The sequence below is a fragment of the Oncorhynchus keta genome, chromosome 13 (assembly GCF_023373465.1).
Source record: "Oncorhynchus keta strain PuntledgeMale-10-30-2019 chromosome 13, Oket_V2, whole genome shotgun sequence".
Classification (NCBI taxonomy): Eukaryota; Metazoa; Chordata; class Actinopteri; order Salmoniformes; family Salmonidae; genus Oncorhynchus; species Oncorhynchus keta.
In genome coordinates this window covers 26,065,578-26,081,349 of record NC_068433.1, presented here as the reverse complement: position 1 = coordinate 26,081,349, position 15,772 = coordinate 26,065,578, and the positions used below count along the sequence as shown (strand labels likewise).

The 15,772-nt window shown below is 43.1% G+C and overlaps 1 protein-coding gene across 9 annotated transcripts in view; it reads left to right on the top strand.

The window, feature by feature from the left end:
• Nucleotides 1–15,772, top strand: part of LOC118387534 (regulator of G-protein signaling 3-like) — a 217,559-nt gene that overhangs the window by 176,925 nt on the left and 24,862 nt on the right. The window contains exon 1 of one of the 9 annotated variants that reach the window (XM_035775991.2): nt 14,470–14,528. The exons of the other annotated variants lie outside the window; for them this stretch is intronic. The gene's annotated coding sequence lies outside the window, so the exon portion shown is untranslated. Of the gene's footprint in view, nt 1–14,469; nt 14,529–15,772 lie in introns of those variants that run through there. 9 annotated transcript variants of the gene reach the window in all.

The window sequence follows — 15,772 nt, the reverse complement described above, 5'->3', positions numbered from 1 at the left end:
GGCTGTGATGAATGTCTCACTGCTACCGTTGACAGGCGGGCCGGGAATGAAGAATAATTCCAATAGCTAATAATAGTCATATGGAAGCACCCCCCTCAAAAATACCTTGTGTTGTTTCTTTTACTACAATGCTTCAGGAATGTTGTCCCTTCCAAGGACCTACGGAAAAGGGAATAGGCCGCTAAGAATTGGGGACTGGAAGGCATGCCAAGGTTGTAGATGAAATTGCTTAACAAGGCTGATCTGTGGCCTTTTGGGAATGTCGCTAACGTTGGGGCTTTTTGAAGTCTAAGGAAGCCTGGTTGGTCTATGTGAAGAGATCCACATTGTTCCACAACATCCTGTACACCACAGGAAGTTCTTACTCAGACAGGAAGCAGCCATGTCCTGCAAGTGCTGAATAACAGCAGGAAGAGACTGGTGGGGGGGTCAGATTAAAAAGAATCCACACTCACACACACAAACATTTTCTTTACAGAGTGAGGAGTGACTTACGGTTCTGTTTCCTGGCTGTGGTGTATTGAGTTTGTCATTAGACACACTACACACTGGTTGATTGTGTGAGACTGTATTGGACTTTTCTGAATGTGTGTGTACGTGTCTTTTTCAATGTGTGCATGCTTGTTTGTGTGTATGTATATCAATTTGTTTGTGTGTGTGTGTATCAATGTATGTGATCACAAAACACTGCACAGAGGACCCATGGCTCCAGCTTTCTTGCCTTGTACTCTTCTCCTCCAGTGAGTGTTGAGTGACATCTGAAGGTGCTTTCTGACTGACAATGGAGGGTCCTACAAGGAGGATTCTACAGTTACAGACAGAATACAATTAAGTGATAATGCCTGAGAAGCCAGTGTTTGGAGGATATATAAGCACGGGTGTTGATTTGTCTCGGGCCAGTAAACCGTGCTAATATATACTCCAAACACTGGCTTCGAGGGTATTATCACTATTATAACGGGTTACCAACATATTCAAATAATGATTGACATATTTTCCTATTTTTTTTTATTTTGATGAATTTATTCATACTATTTCACCCTTCCACAAGATATAGTCCCAACATAAAGCTAGGGTTGCTACCCAAGCCGGCTAGTCATTCGTTCTATCGGTTCGGTTGCCAGAGACGCAACCCAGTCATTCAGCTTTTCTGTTCTTTATTGATGGATGTAACCCAGTCGTTCGTTCTAAATGTTCCATTGTCATACTGGCTGGCAGCGTTCTTATCCCTTACTTGCTAGCTAGCCAACTATGGCTTACTTACAGTAATGTCAAACAGTGCAGCCAGAATAACAACAGTAGCTGCATTTGCATTTGTTTGAACTTTTCTCTAGTGGCATTTATTTGGACACAACCATAACAATTAGTTAATGAGGCACGCTTGTCTTGTCAGCACGCTGTTGTTCAGAGGAGCTAGTCAACAACACAGCTAACACAGTCACTTCAAACTGAAGCTGGAAAGACTGCAAACTAGCTGCACTTCGTTTCGTTTTACATTTTTCATTTGTGACCGACCGGCATTTGTGAAATGGTGTTTTTTATATTGGACAAAAGTAGAGACTCAGAACTAGAAAATGGTATATCATACGCTACAGTTGAAGAACAATGGGACAGTAATTCTGCTTTGAAAGTTGATAAACTTGTAACCTCCACTTTTGAGAAAATGTCCCTTTGAATGTTTTTGTAAACCTACTGGAGAGCTTTTCTTTGTCTACACCCACTCAGCATCGTTCACACCCCCTTAATCCTTAGCCCCCTCATCTTTTTAAGTATTCACATGTGAGGCCATGTACTTGACAACCAAAGACTTCAAGACTAAAGGCTGGTTTATACTGCGGGTGTGTTCATAAATTCAATCTGGAATGCCAGAGTGCGCTCAGAGTGCGATCTGGGCTTTCATAAACTCAGAGCATTGTCAGATTGTCTGTTCATAAATTCAGAGCGTTTTGCTCTCGGTGCATTCAGAGCGTTTTGCTCTCGGAGCATTCAGAGCGTTTTGCTCTCGGAGCATTCAGAGCGTTTTGCTCTCGGAGCATTCAGAGCGTTTTGCTCTCGGAGCATTCAGAGCACACACTGGATGCTCTGACTGAGGAGTAGAGTTGATCCGAAGGTTCTGACCTAATAACAGTTCGCAAGCACTAAAGCTAACTGGCTAAAGTTAGCTAGTTGCTAGCTACTTCCAGATGCAAATGAGACAACGTTTACTGGCACTGGCCATATTCAACTGGTGTTGAGCGTTCGTAAATTTGTCAGTTGTTCTGCACTCTCGCAGACTCAGATGAGAGTGCTCTGAAATCGGAGTAGATAGCCAGAGCGAATTTACCAACTACATCTATCGACAGTTGTCTCAGTGAAATCATGAACATTCTATTGAAATGGTTACTTGCAAGTCGCGGATGGGTATTTTTTTCCATTTTCAGTGATCAGATATTCCTGCACTTTTCGATGAAACACACGTTCTGTTATAGTCACAGCCGTGATTTAACCAGTTTTATAAACGTCTGAGTGTTTTCTATCCACACATACTAATCATATGCATATACTATATTCCTGGCCTGAGTAGCAAGGCACTGAAATGTTGCGCAATTTTTAACAGAATGTTTGAAAAAGTAGGGGGTAGGAGTAACAGGTTAACTTGAAATTAAAATGACTTTCTGACAAAATTAGAAATGTGTAATATCTGAAAATGTCACTAGCTAGACGATCTTACCAATATACTGTACATGGATGGACGCTTCTCCCTCTCTGTGACGGATGCCATGTTTGCCCTTAGTTTGAAGATGTAATCCGGAGACAGGTGTTTTATACAATAGACCTCTTTTCGACTCACTCTGCACATCGATCAAACGGCAGAATTTCTCCTTAGTTATCATACTCTAATTCCACTGATTTCAAAACTCGGTCCTACTACGTGATATCTTTCAAAAAAGCCACATTAGAAAGGATAACCTACACATACTGACCAGGTCATGTTATAGACAGAACCGTGCTACATGGAAGACCAATCTGAGCTCATCTCTCGGCATGTCCAGCCAAGCCATTATTTCAGCAAATCATGGCTATCGGGAAGGTTCCTACATTTTCCATGGCTAAATGTAACAATTTTCTTCACTTTTACTATGGCATACAAGTTTGCTATTAAAGCACAGAAGCATTTATGCCCAATTATTTTTTTTTAAATCAAATGCATTTTAAGTTCAAATGTCTCTACTGTGAAGTAGTGATGCTAGACTGACTGAGAAACGCTGCCTGCATGTCTGCTTCGTCCCGCCTCCCAACACGTTCATTACTATGGGACACCTGGAGATCGAATTTCAATATTGAAACAATGTTGCAAATGTCAGAGAGACAGATAGCAAGGTGTATACAAATCTCTGCTGTTGAAAACGAAATGTTAGTCTAAAAGAAATGTGAGATAATGTCTAGATGCTTTTTATAGTGGAGATCAAGTTTATAAATTGTCTGGCTGTGCTGATGAGACAGTGGATTGCACAGTCAGATGGAACAGGGTGAATAGGCATTGTAATGTCATAGATTTAGCTGGTGGTAACTTATGGAATAGACACCGCCAGGAATGCGGTTTTAAACAATCAGCATTCAGGGTTAGACCCAACCGTTGTATAAAGGGAAACAATCACCCTGGGCCTGTAACAGTTACGAACACAGCTCTGTCTGAAACAACTCTGTTTCATAATGTCTAGGATGTTGTACCAGGCAAAAGCACAGAGCACTTACCCTGGACACTTAAACAATTATGTCATGAATGATAGGATATCAAAGAAATGAGAAGTGAACAATGTGCATTAGGAATTAACCCATAAAAGTCTATTTGATAAAAAAAAATGGTATTTGGCCTTAATGTTATTAGCCCATACAAGTGCATTGAATAAAAGGGTTTTTGACATTTTTGCTAATTTATTAAAAACAAAAAACAGAAATACCTTATTTACATAAGTATTCAGATCTTTTGCTACGAGACTCGAAATTGAGCTCCACTGCATCCTGTTTCCATTGATCCTTGAGATTTTTCTACAATTTGATTGGAGTCCACCCGTGGTAAATTAAATTCATTGGACATGGTTTGGAAAGGCACACACCTGTCTACATAAGGTCCCACATTTGACAATGCATGTCAGATCAAAAAAGCCATAAGGTTGAAGGAATTGTCCACAAACAGGATTGTGTCCAGGCACAGATCTGGGAAAGGGTACCAAAACATGTCTGCAACATTTAAGGTCCCCAAGAACACAGTGGCCTCCATCATTCGTAAATGTAGTTTGGAACCACCAAGACTCTTCCTAGAGCTTGCCGCCTGGACAAATTAGCAATTTAGCAATCGGTTGAGCAGGGCCTTGGTCAGGGATGTGACCAAGAACCCGAAGAACAACCATCTCTGCAGCACTCCACCAATCAGGCCGTTATGGTAGAGTGGCCAGATGGAAGCTACTCCTACAGTAAAAGGAACATGACAGCCCACTTGGAGTTTGCCAAATGGCACCTAAAAGGTTTGGTTTGATGAAACCAAGATGGATCTCTTTGGCCTGAATGCCAAGCGTCATGTCTGGAGGAAACCTGGCACCATACCTATGGTGAAGCATGGTGGTGTTAGCATCATACTGTGGGGATGTTTTTCAGACAAGGGACTGGGAAATTAGTTAGGATCGAGGCAAAGATGAACGGAGCAAATTACCGATAGACCCTTGATAAAAACCTGCCCCAGAGTGCACAGGACCTCAGACTGGGGTGAATGTTCACCTTCCAACAGGATTATGACCCTAAGCATACAACTAAGACAATGCAGGATTGGCTTCGGGACAAGTCTCTGAATGTCCTTGTGTGACCCAGCCAGAGCCTGGACTTGAACCCAATCGAACATCTCTTGAGAGACCTGAAAATAGCTGTGCAGCAATGCTCCCCATCCAACCTGACAGCTCTGGAGAGGATCTGCAGAGAAGAATGGGAGAAACTCCTCAAATACAGGTGTGCCAAGCTTGTAATGTCATACCCAAGAAGAATTTAGGCTGTAATTGCTGCCAAATGTGCTTCAACAAAGTACTGAGTAAAGGGTCTGAATACAACTTTGTCATTATGGGCTATTGTGTGTAGATTGAGGGGAAAAATGTGTTTATCAATTTTAGAATAAGGCTGTAACCTAACAAAATGTGGAAAAAGTCAAGAGGTTTGAATACTTTCCGAAAGCCCTGTATACAGTGGGGCAAAAAAGTATTTAGTCAGCCACCAATTGTGCAAGTTCTCTCACTTAAAAAGATGAGAGAGGCAAATATAAGTATTTGGTCAATAACAAAAGTTTATCTCAATACTTTGTTATATACCCTTTGTTGGCAATGACAGGGGTCAAACGTTTTCTGTAAGTCTTCACAAGGTTTCCACACACTGTTGCTGATATTTTGGCCCATTCCTCCATGCAGATCTCCTCTAGAGCAGTGCTGTTTTGGGGCTGTTGCTGGGCAACACAGACTTTCAACTCCCTCCAAAGATTTTCTATGGGGTTGAGATCTGGAGACTGGCTAGGCCACTCCAGGACCTTGAAATGCTTCTTACGAAGCCACTCCTTCGTTGCCCGGGCGGTGTGTTTGGGATCATTGTCATGCTGAAAGACCCAGCCACGTTTCATCTTCAATGCCCTTGTTGATGGAATAAGGTTTTCACTCAAAATCTCACGATACATGGCCCCATTCATTCTTTCCTTTACAAGAATCAGTCGTCCTGGTCCCTTTGCAGAACAACAGCCCCAGAGCATGATGTTTCCACCCTCATGCTCCACAGTTGGTATGGTGTTCTTTGGATGCAACTCAGCATTCTTTGTCCTCCAAACACGACGAGTTGAGTTTTTACCAAAAAGTTATATTTTGGTTTCATCTGACCATATGACATTCTCCCAATTTTCTTCTGGATCATCCAAATGCTCTCTAGCAAACTTCAGACGGGCCTGGACATGTACTAGCTTAAGCAGGGGGACACGTCTGGCACTGCAGGATTTGAGTCCCTGGCGGCGTAGTGTGTTACTGATGGTAGTTACTTTGGTCCTAGCTCTCTGCAGGTCATTCACTAAGCCCCCCCGTGTGGTTCTGGGATTTTTGCTCACCGTTCTTGTGATCAATTTGACCCCACGGGGTGAGATTTTGCGTGGGGCCCCAGATCGAGAGAGATTATCAGTGGTCTTGTATGTCTTCCATTTCCTAATAATAATAATAATATCCCACAATTGATTTCTTCAAGCCAAGCTGCTTACCCATTGCAGATTCAGTCTTCCCAGGCTGGTGCAGGTCTACAATTTTGTTTCTGGTGTCCTTTGACAGCTCTTTGGCAGCTCTTTGGTCTTGGCCATAGTGGAGTTTTGAGTGTGACTGTTTGAGGTTGTGGACAGGTGTATGTATGTTCAAACAGGTGCCAGAAGTTACAGGTCTGTGAGAGCCAGAAATCTTGCTTGTTTGTAGGTGACCAAATACTTATTTTCCACCATAATTTGCAAATAAATTCATTAAAAATCCTACAATGTGATTTTCTGGATTTTTTTTCTCATTTTGTCTGTCATAGTTGAAGTGTACCTATGATGAAAATTACAGCCCTCTCTCATATTTTTAAGTGGGAGAACTTGCACAATTGGTGGCTAACTAAATACTTTTTTGCCCCACTGTATCTGAGAGAGATAAGGAAACATTCCTATTATTTTACATCTATTTACCCCTTTTTTGGGCACTAAAAAGTCTCCATATATACTTCTGTAAAATAAATTCAACTGGTACCGCGGGACTTTCAGACATGTCTTGTGAGGCTTGTGGGCGTCGTAGAGCAAAACAACCGACATATACATGTCCGTGAGAGTCTCTCCATTCCTAGGGGTCATATTAGTGTGTAGCCCAGACACATCCAATGCAGGAAAACAGATATCTCTACCTTAAACAGACAGAATGTTTTGGGGATTTTTGTATTGTGTGAATTAGAATTCCACGGGGGTGCGTACATCAACCTTAGGGGGTTAAAGAAAAGAACAAGTCGGCCAGTCGAAACTCGCCTTTATGTTGTAATGAATGTGCACTTCAACTTCCTCCTGTCCTTCCCTTCCACAATAACGGACTCAAACTGTGCCATTGGGTTCAAATTTTAGAACATTGCGGTTTAAGTTCACTCATTGAGGTTAGCGTTTGCATTTGACCGTGTCTCTCCCTTCTCGTCTAACCTCCGCCCAAGAAAACGTCTCGTGGCCTCCATTAGACCCATTTTCTTCTATTCCCATCTTTTTTTCCACTTCACCAAGACCCATTGTTGCTCCCATACCCCCAGGGGAGAACTCAGAGAAGCCTTATCCTCTGCATTTTGTCCTCCTCCCATTCCACCCTTCTCCTCTCAATGTCAGGAAACCGGGTATAAACGGTTCACACAAACCCAAACCTGCTCAGATGGAGGAAGGGAAAGAAAGCAGGGCTGAAGGAAAGAAGGAGAAGGCCAGCCCTTCATTGTCCCATGGTGAATAGTCAAGTTGTTTTTTGAAGTAGGAGAGAGGGAAGACCAATGAAAAGGAAGAAGTGTCCTTGGGGAGGCATGAATAAGGTCAGACTAGGGCAGCAGGCTGTAGCAGCCGGGCAGCAGCAGGAGTGAACTGCTGAATGCAGGTTAGCTATACAAAGACTAACATGATGGAGGCCAACCATTCACCTCGGGGGATTTACTGTGGGCTGTGCTGCAGTGTGAATTGATTGGGGTGTTTTTAGCAGCAGTGGTTTGTTTAGGTGTACTGGATGTGTGAATACAATTGTCTTTTTGGGGGTGTTTAACTGGATGTGTGAGTACAATTTGTATGTGTGTGCACTGTATATGTGGGTTAGTGTTTGTAAGTGCTGTGTGAGTGAATATGTACTGTATTTCTGTGTCTGAGTGTGTAGTGTTTATTTGCGTACACTGTTTGCTAGAAACGTGAGCACTTGTGAATGTGTGTATGTATGTTCCCCTTCTCTGTTTCCACTCATGCCATATCCCAGCTCTCTGTTATCAGGGAACAACAAGCCAGTGGTGTGACTGCCAGCTGATGTTCTGAACTACATCACGTGTGTGTCAATCAATATGCTTGCTTACAAGCCGTTCCCAATGATGCAGAGTTAAACAAAAGAAGAATATGGTAACACAAGAATGAAGCTATATACAGGGAGTACCAGTACCATATCACTGTGCAGGAGTACAAGGTATTTGAGGTAGATCTGTATATAAAGGCAGGGTAAAGTGAATAGGCATCAGAATAGATAATAAGAGTTAAATAAAAAACAGAGTAGCATCAGCATATGATGAGTGTGAAAGTAAACGTGGGTGGGGGGTTGTTTGTGTGTTATGCCTGTGTGTGGGTTCTGAGAATGCTATTCTGTCTGGCCCGGCGGCCTTGCAAGTGTTTACCTGTTTAAAAGTTTTATTCACATCGGCCACAGAGAGTGAGGTCACACAGTCATCTGGACAACAGGGGCTTTCATGTAAGACTCTGTGTTGTTTTCTTCAAAGTGAGCATAAAAGGCATTTAGCTCGTTTGGGAGTTCTGCGTCACTGGGCATCTCATAGCTGGGTTTCCCTTTGTAGTCCGTTATTGACTGCAAGCCCTCTCATATCTGACGAGTATCGGAGCCGGTGTAATAGGATTCCACCTTCCTCCTATATTGTCCCTTTTCATGTTTTTTGTCTCATCGGCGGTCGTAGCGGGCTTTCTTGTATATGTCTATGTCTGTGTCCTGTTCCATGTAAGCGGTAGCTCTAGCCTTTATCCCAGTGTGGTTACTGCATATAATACATGGTTTTTGGTTTGGATACGTTCATATGGTCACTGTGGGGAAGACGTCTTCTATGCATTTATTGATGAAGCCCGTGACTGTGGTAAACTCTTCAATTCCAATAGATGAATCCCGGAACATGTCCCAGTCGGTACCTGCAAAACGGTCTTGTAGCCTTGTATCTGCTTCATCAGACCACTTCCTTATTGAGCGCATCACTGGCACGGGAGGATAGAGTTATGGAAGCAGGAGGATAGAGTTGTGGTCTGATTTGCCGAAGCGAGAGAGTGACTTATATGCATTACTGTGGGAAGAATAAAAGTGGTCTAGAGTTTTAGCACCCCTTGTGGTGCAGGAGACATGTTGGTAGAATTGATTTAGCATGGTTTTAAGTCCCCTGGTGTTAAAGTCTCCGTCCACAAAAAATCTGACCATACGACATTCTCCCAATTTTCTTCTGGATCATCCAAATGCTCTCTAGCAAACTTCAGACGGGCCTGGACATGTACTGGCTTAAGCAGGGGGACACGTCTGGCACTGCAGGATTTGAGTCCCTGGCAGCGTTGTGTGTTACTGATGGTAGGCTTTGTTACTTTGGTCCTAGCTCTCTGCAGGTCATTCACTAAGCCCCCCCCGTGTGGTTCTGGGATTTTTGCTCACCGTTCTTGTGATCATTTTGACCCCACGGGGTGAGATTTTGCGTGGGGCCCCAGATCGAGAGAGATTATCAGTGGTCTTGTATGTCTTCCATTTCCTAATAATAATAATAATATCCCACAATTGATTTATTCAAACCAAGCTGCTTACCTATTGCAGATTCAGTCTTCCCAGCCTGGTGCAGGTCTACAATTTTGTTTCTGGTGTCCTTTGACAGCTCTTTGGTCTTGGCCATAGTGGAGTTTTGAGTGTGACTGTTTGAGGTTGTGGACAGGTGTATTTTATACTGATAACAAGTTCATACAGGTGCCAGAAGTTACAGGTCTGTGAGAGCCAGAAATCTTGCTTGTTTGTAGTTGACCAAATACTTATTTTCCACCATAATTTGCAAATAAATTCATAAAAAATCCTACAATGTGATTTTCTGGATTTTTTTTCTCATTTTGTCTGTCATAGTTGAAGTGTACCTATGATGAAAATTACAGCCCTCTCTCATATTTTTAAGTGGGAGAACTTGCACAATTGGTGGCTAACTAAATACTTTTTTGCCCCACTGTATCTGAGAGAGATAAGGAAACATTCTTATTATTTTGCATCTATTTACACCTTTTTTTGGCACTAAAAAGTCTCCATATATACTTCTGTAAAATAAATTCAACTGGTACCGCGGGACTTTCAGACATGTCTTGTGAGGCTTGTGGGCGTCGTAGAGCAAAACAACCGACATATACATGTCCGTGAGAGTCTCTCCATTCCTAGGGGTCATATTAGTGTGTAGCCCAGACACATCCAATGCAGGAAAACAGATATCTCTACCTTAAACAGACAGAATGTTTTGGGGATTTCTGTATTGTGTGAATTAGAATTCCACAGGGGTGCGTACATCAACCTTAGGGGGTTAAAGAAAAGAACAAGTCGGCCAGTCGAAACTCGCCTTTATGTTGTAATGAATGTGCACTTCAACTTCCTCCTGTCCTTCCCTTCCACAATAACGGACTCAAACTGTGCCATTGGGTTCAAATTTTAGAACATTGCGGTTTAAGTTCACTCATTGAGGTTAGCATTTGCATTTGACCGTGTCTCTCCCTTCTCGTTTAACCTCCGCCCAAGAAAACGTCTCGTGGCCTATTAGACCCATTTTCTTCTATTCCCATCTTTTTTTATTTTCTTCACCAAGACCCATTGTTGCTCCCATACCCCCAGGGGAGAACTCAGAGAAGCCTTATCCTCTGCATTTTGTCCTCCTCCCATTCCACCCTTCTCCTCTCAATGTCAGGAAACCGGGTATAAACGGTTCACACAAACCCAAACCTGCTCAGATGGAGGAAGGGAAAGAAAGCAGGGCTGAAGGAAAGAAGGAGAAGGCCAGCCCTACATTGTCCCATGGTGAATAGTCAAGTTGTTTTTTGAAGTAGGAGAGAGGGAAGACCAATGAAAAGGAAGAAGTGTCCTTGGGGAGGCATGAATAAGGTCAGACTAGGGCAGCAGGCTGTAGCAGCCGGGCAGCAGCAGGAGTGAACTGCTGAATGGAGGTTAGCTATACAAAGACTAACATGATGGATGGTCCTTCTGTAGCACAGTTGGTAGAGCATGGCTCTTGTAATGCCATGGGTAGTGGGTTTGATTCCCGGGACCACCCATACGTAGAATGTATGCACACATGACTGTAAGTCACTTTGGATAAAAGCGTCTGCTAAATGGCATATATATGATGGAGGCCAACCCTTCACCTTGGGGGATTTACTGTGGGCTGTGCTGCAGTGTGAATTGATTGGGGTGTTTTTAGCAGCAGTGGTTTGTTTAGGTGTACTGGATGTGTGAATAAAATTGTCTTTTGGGGGTGTTTAACTGGATGTGTGAGTACAATTTGTATTTGTGTGCACTGTATGTGTGGGTTAGTGTTTGTAAGTGCTGTGTGCGTGAATATGTACTGTATTTCTGTGTCTGAGCGTGTAGTGTTTATTTGCGTACACTGTTTGCTAGAAACGTGAGCACTTGTGAATGTGTGTATGTATGTTCCCCTTCTCTGTTTCCACTCATGCCATATCCCAGCTCTCTGTTATCAGGGAACAACAAGCCAGTGGTGTGACTGCCAGCTGATGTTCTGAACTACATCACGTGTGTGTCAATCAATATGCTTGCTTACAAGCCGTTCCCAATGATGCAGAGTTAAACAAAAGAAGAATATGGTAACACAAGAATGAAGCTATATACAGAGAGTACCAGTACCATATCACTGTGCAGGAGTACAAGGTATTTGAGGTAGATCTGTATATAAAGGCAGGGTAAAGTGAATAGGCATCAGAATAGATAATAGAGTAGAGTAGAGTAGAGTTAATAGAGTAGAGTTAAATAAAAAACAGAGTAGCATCGGCATATGATGAGTGTGAAAGTAAATGTGGGGGGGGGGGTGTTTGTGTGTTATGTCTGTGTGTGGGTTTGTGTGAGTGTCAGCGTTGTGTGAGTGAGTGTTTTTATAGTCTTGTAAGTGTGCATAGATAGGGTCAATGCAGATAGTCTGGGTAACCATTTAATTAACTATTTAGCAATCTTATGGATATTTAGAAGTTGTTTGGCTTGGGGGGGGAGAAGCTGTCTCTGAGCCTGTTAGTCAGTTTGCGAGATGGTAACACAGTGAACAGTCTATGGTTTGGTTGGCTGAAGTCTTTGCCAATTGTTTGTGCCTTCCTCTGACACCACCTGATATAGATGTCTTGGATGGCTGCAGTCGACGTCCGGTGCATTTGCCATGCCAAGCGGAGATGCAGCCAGTCAAGATGCTCTCGATGGTGCAGCTGTAGAACTTTTTGAGAATCTGTGGGTCAATGCCAAATATTTTTAGTCTCCTGGGGGGGGGAGATGCTATCTTGCCCTCTTCACAACTGTGCAGGTGTGTATGGACCCTGCTAAGTCCTTAGTGATGTGGACACCAAGGACACTCGACCCGCTCCACTACAGCCTCGCTGATGTGGATGGGGGTGTGCTCTCCCCTCTTTTTCCTGTAGTCCACGATCAACTCCTTGGTCTTACTGACATTGAGGGAGAGGATGTTGACATTGGCACCACACTACCATGTCTCTGAGCTCATGGCCATCGGTGATCAGGCCTACCACCGGCGTGTCATCAGCAAACTTGATGATGCTGTTGGAGTCGTGCATGGCAACACAGTCGTGGGTGAACAGGGAGTACAGGAGGGGACTAAGCACACCACTGAGGGGCCCCTGTGTTGAGGGTCTTAAACTCTCCTGTAATCCCTGTACTCCCGGATCCAGTTTCAGAGGGAGGTGTTCAGTCCCAGGGCCCCGAGCTTGGTGATGAGCTTGGAGGAGACTATGGTGTTGAACGCTGAGCTGTGGCCTATGAACAGCATTCTCACATAGTTATTTCCGCTCTTGTCCAGGTGGGAGAGAGCAGTGTGAAATTAAATTGATATGTTGGGGCGGAATACAAATTGGAGTTGGTTTAGGGTGTCTAGGATGATGGTGTTGATGTGTGTCCTCACCAGCCTTTCAAAGCACTTCATACAGATGTGAGTGCTATGAGACAATAGTCATTTAGGCAGGTTACCTTGGAGTTCTTGGGAACATGGACAAGACAATGGTGGTCATCTTGAAGTATGTTGGGATTACAGACTGGGACAAGGAGAGATTCTAAATGTCCTTCAAGACACTTGACAGCTGTTCTGCACATGCTCTGAGAATGCTATTCTGTCTGGCCCGGCGGCCTTGCAAGTGTTTACCTGTTTAAAAGTTTTATTCACATCGGCCACAGAGAGTGAGATCACACAGTCATCTGGACAACAGGGGCTTTCATCTAAGACTCTGTGTTGTTTTCTTCAAAGTGAGCATAAAAGGCATTTAGCTCGTTTGGGAGTTCTGCGTCACTGGGCATCTCATAGCTGGGTTTCCCTTTGTAGTCCGTTATTGACTGCAAGCCCTCCCATATCTGACGAGTATCGGAGCCGGTGTAATAGGATTCCACCTTCCTCCTATATCGTCCCTTTTCATGTTTTTTGTCTCATCGGCGGTCGTAGCAGGCTTTCTTGTATATGTCTATGTCTGTGTCCTGTTCCATGTAAGCGGTAGCTCTAGCCTTTATCCCAGTGTGGTTACTGCATATAATACATGGTTTTTGGTTTGGATACGTTCATATGGTCACTGTGGGGAAGACGTCTTCTATGCATTTATTGATGAAGCCCGTGACTGTGGTAAACTCTTCAATTCCAATGGATGAATCCCGGAACATGTCCCAGTCGGTACCTGCAAAACGGTCTTGTAGCCTTGTATCTGCTTCATCAGACCACTTCCTTATTGAGCGCATCACTGGCACGGGAGGATAGAGTTATGGAAGCAGGAGGATAGAGCTGTGGTCTGATTTGCCGAAGCGAGAGAGTGACTTATATGCATTACTGTGGGAAGAATAAAAGTGGTCTAGAGTTTTAGCACCCCTTGTGGTGCAGGAGACATGTTGGTAGAATTGATTTAGCATGGTTTTAAGTCCCCTGGTGTTAAAGTCTCCGTCCACAAGAAACGCTGCCTCTGGATGTGCAGTTTCTTGTTATGTCCCATATAGTTTGTAAGTGCCAAAGTGGTGTTTGCTTGTGGTGGGATGTAGAAAGTTGTGATAATTATGGATGAGAGCTCTCTTGGTAGATAAAAAGCTGTGTAGCTTACCATGAGAAATTCTATATCAGGTGAGAAAAAGCTTGAGATTTCTTTCACACTGAAATCAGAGCACCAGTTGTTGTTTATGAAGAGGCACAACCCTCCCCCTTTGGACTTGGCCGAGAAAGCTGTCGTTCGATCGTGTCGCTACATGGAGAAACTACTTAGTTCTATGTTCATAGATTCAGCCAGCCAAGTATCTTCAAAGAATATAATAATGTTGTTTTCTAGTCTCTCTGACAGGAGACTCTCGAACGAAGCTCATCCATCTTATTCTCAAGTTCCTGGACATTTGCCAATAAAACGGAGGGGCGTGTTGGTTGATTTACTCTTCGTCTCAGTCTCACCAGGACGCCAGCCCATGAAACAAAGGAATAGGGTCTGGTGTGAACAAGGGAACAGCTGAGTCAGAGTCGGATTTGCTGTTGAAATCGAGGTTAGTAACTGTCTATCTGATGTCCAAAGTGTTAGGCGGTAAAATGTGATAATAGCATTACCGATGTATTTTTCTTCTCAATAAACACAAAAAAGTCACTAAATAGCAAAGTCAGTTTGGAACTCGTGAGATGTCGACCTTCCCTGTCAGTGCCATCTTGTTTAAAAAATAAATACAAATATTTCACCTTTATTTAACCAGGTAGGCTAGTTGAGAACAAGTTCTCATTTGCAACTGCGACCTGGCCAAGATAAAGCATAGCAGTGTGAACAGTGTATGTGATATTTTCATAAATGAGTGTGAGTATGTACAGTTGAAGACGGAAGTTTACATACACTTAGGTTGGAGTCATTAAGACTTGTTTTTCAACCACTCCACAAATTTCTTGTGAACAAACTATAGTTTTGGCAAGTTGGTTAGGACATCTACTTTGTGCATGGCACAAGTAATTTTTCCAACAATTATTTACAGACAGATAGTTTCACTTATAATTCACTGTATCACAATTCCAGTGGGTCAGAAGTTTACATACACTAAGTTGACTGTGCCTTTAAACAGCTTGGAACATTCCAGAAAATTATGTCATGACTTTAGAAGCTTCTGAAAGGCTAATTGACATCATTTGAGTCAATTGGAGTTGTACTTGTGGATGTATTTCAAGGCCTACCTTCAAACTCAGTGCCTCTTTGCTTGACATCATGGGAAAATCAAAAGAAATCAGCCAAGACCTCAGAAACAAATGTTGTGTTTTAATTTGTCTGGTTCATCCTTGGGAGCAATTTCAAAACACCTGACATTAGTCAAGAAGTTAAAGCTTGGTCGCAAATGGGTCTTCCAAATGGACAATGACCCCAAGCATACTTCCAAAGTTGTGGCAAAATGGCTTAAGGACAACAAAGTCAAGGAGTGGCCATCACAAAGCTCTGACCCCCATCCTATAGAAAATTTGTGGGCAGAACTGAAAAAGCGTGTGCGAGCAAGGAGGCCTACAAACCTGACTCAGTTACAACAGCTCTGTCAGGAGGAATGGGGCAAAATTCACTCAACTTATTGTGGGAAGCTTGTGGAACTATACCCGAAACGTTTGACCCAAATTTAACAATTTAGATAGGCAATGCTACCAAATACTAATTGAGTTTATGTAAACTTCTGACCCACTGGGAATGTGATGAATGAAATAAAAGCTGAAAGAAATCATTCTCTCTACTATTATTCTGACATTTCACGTTCTTAAATAAAGTGGT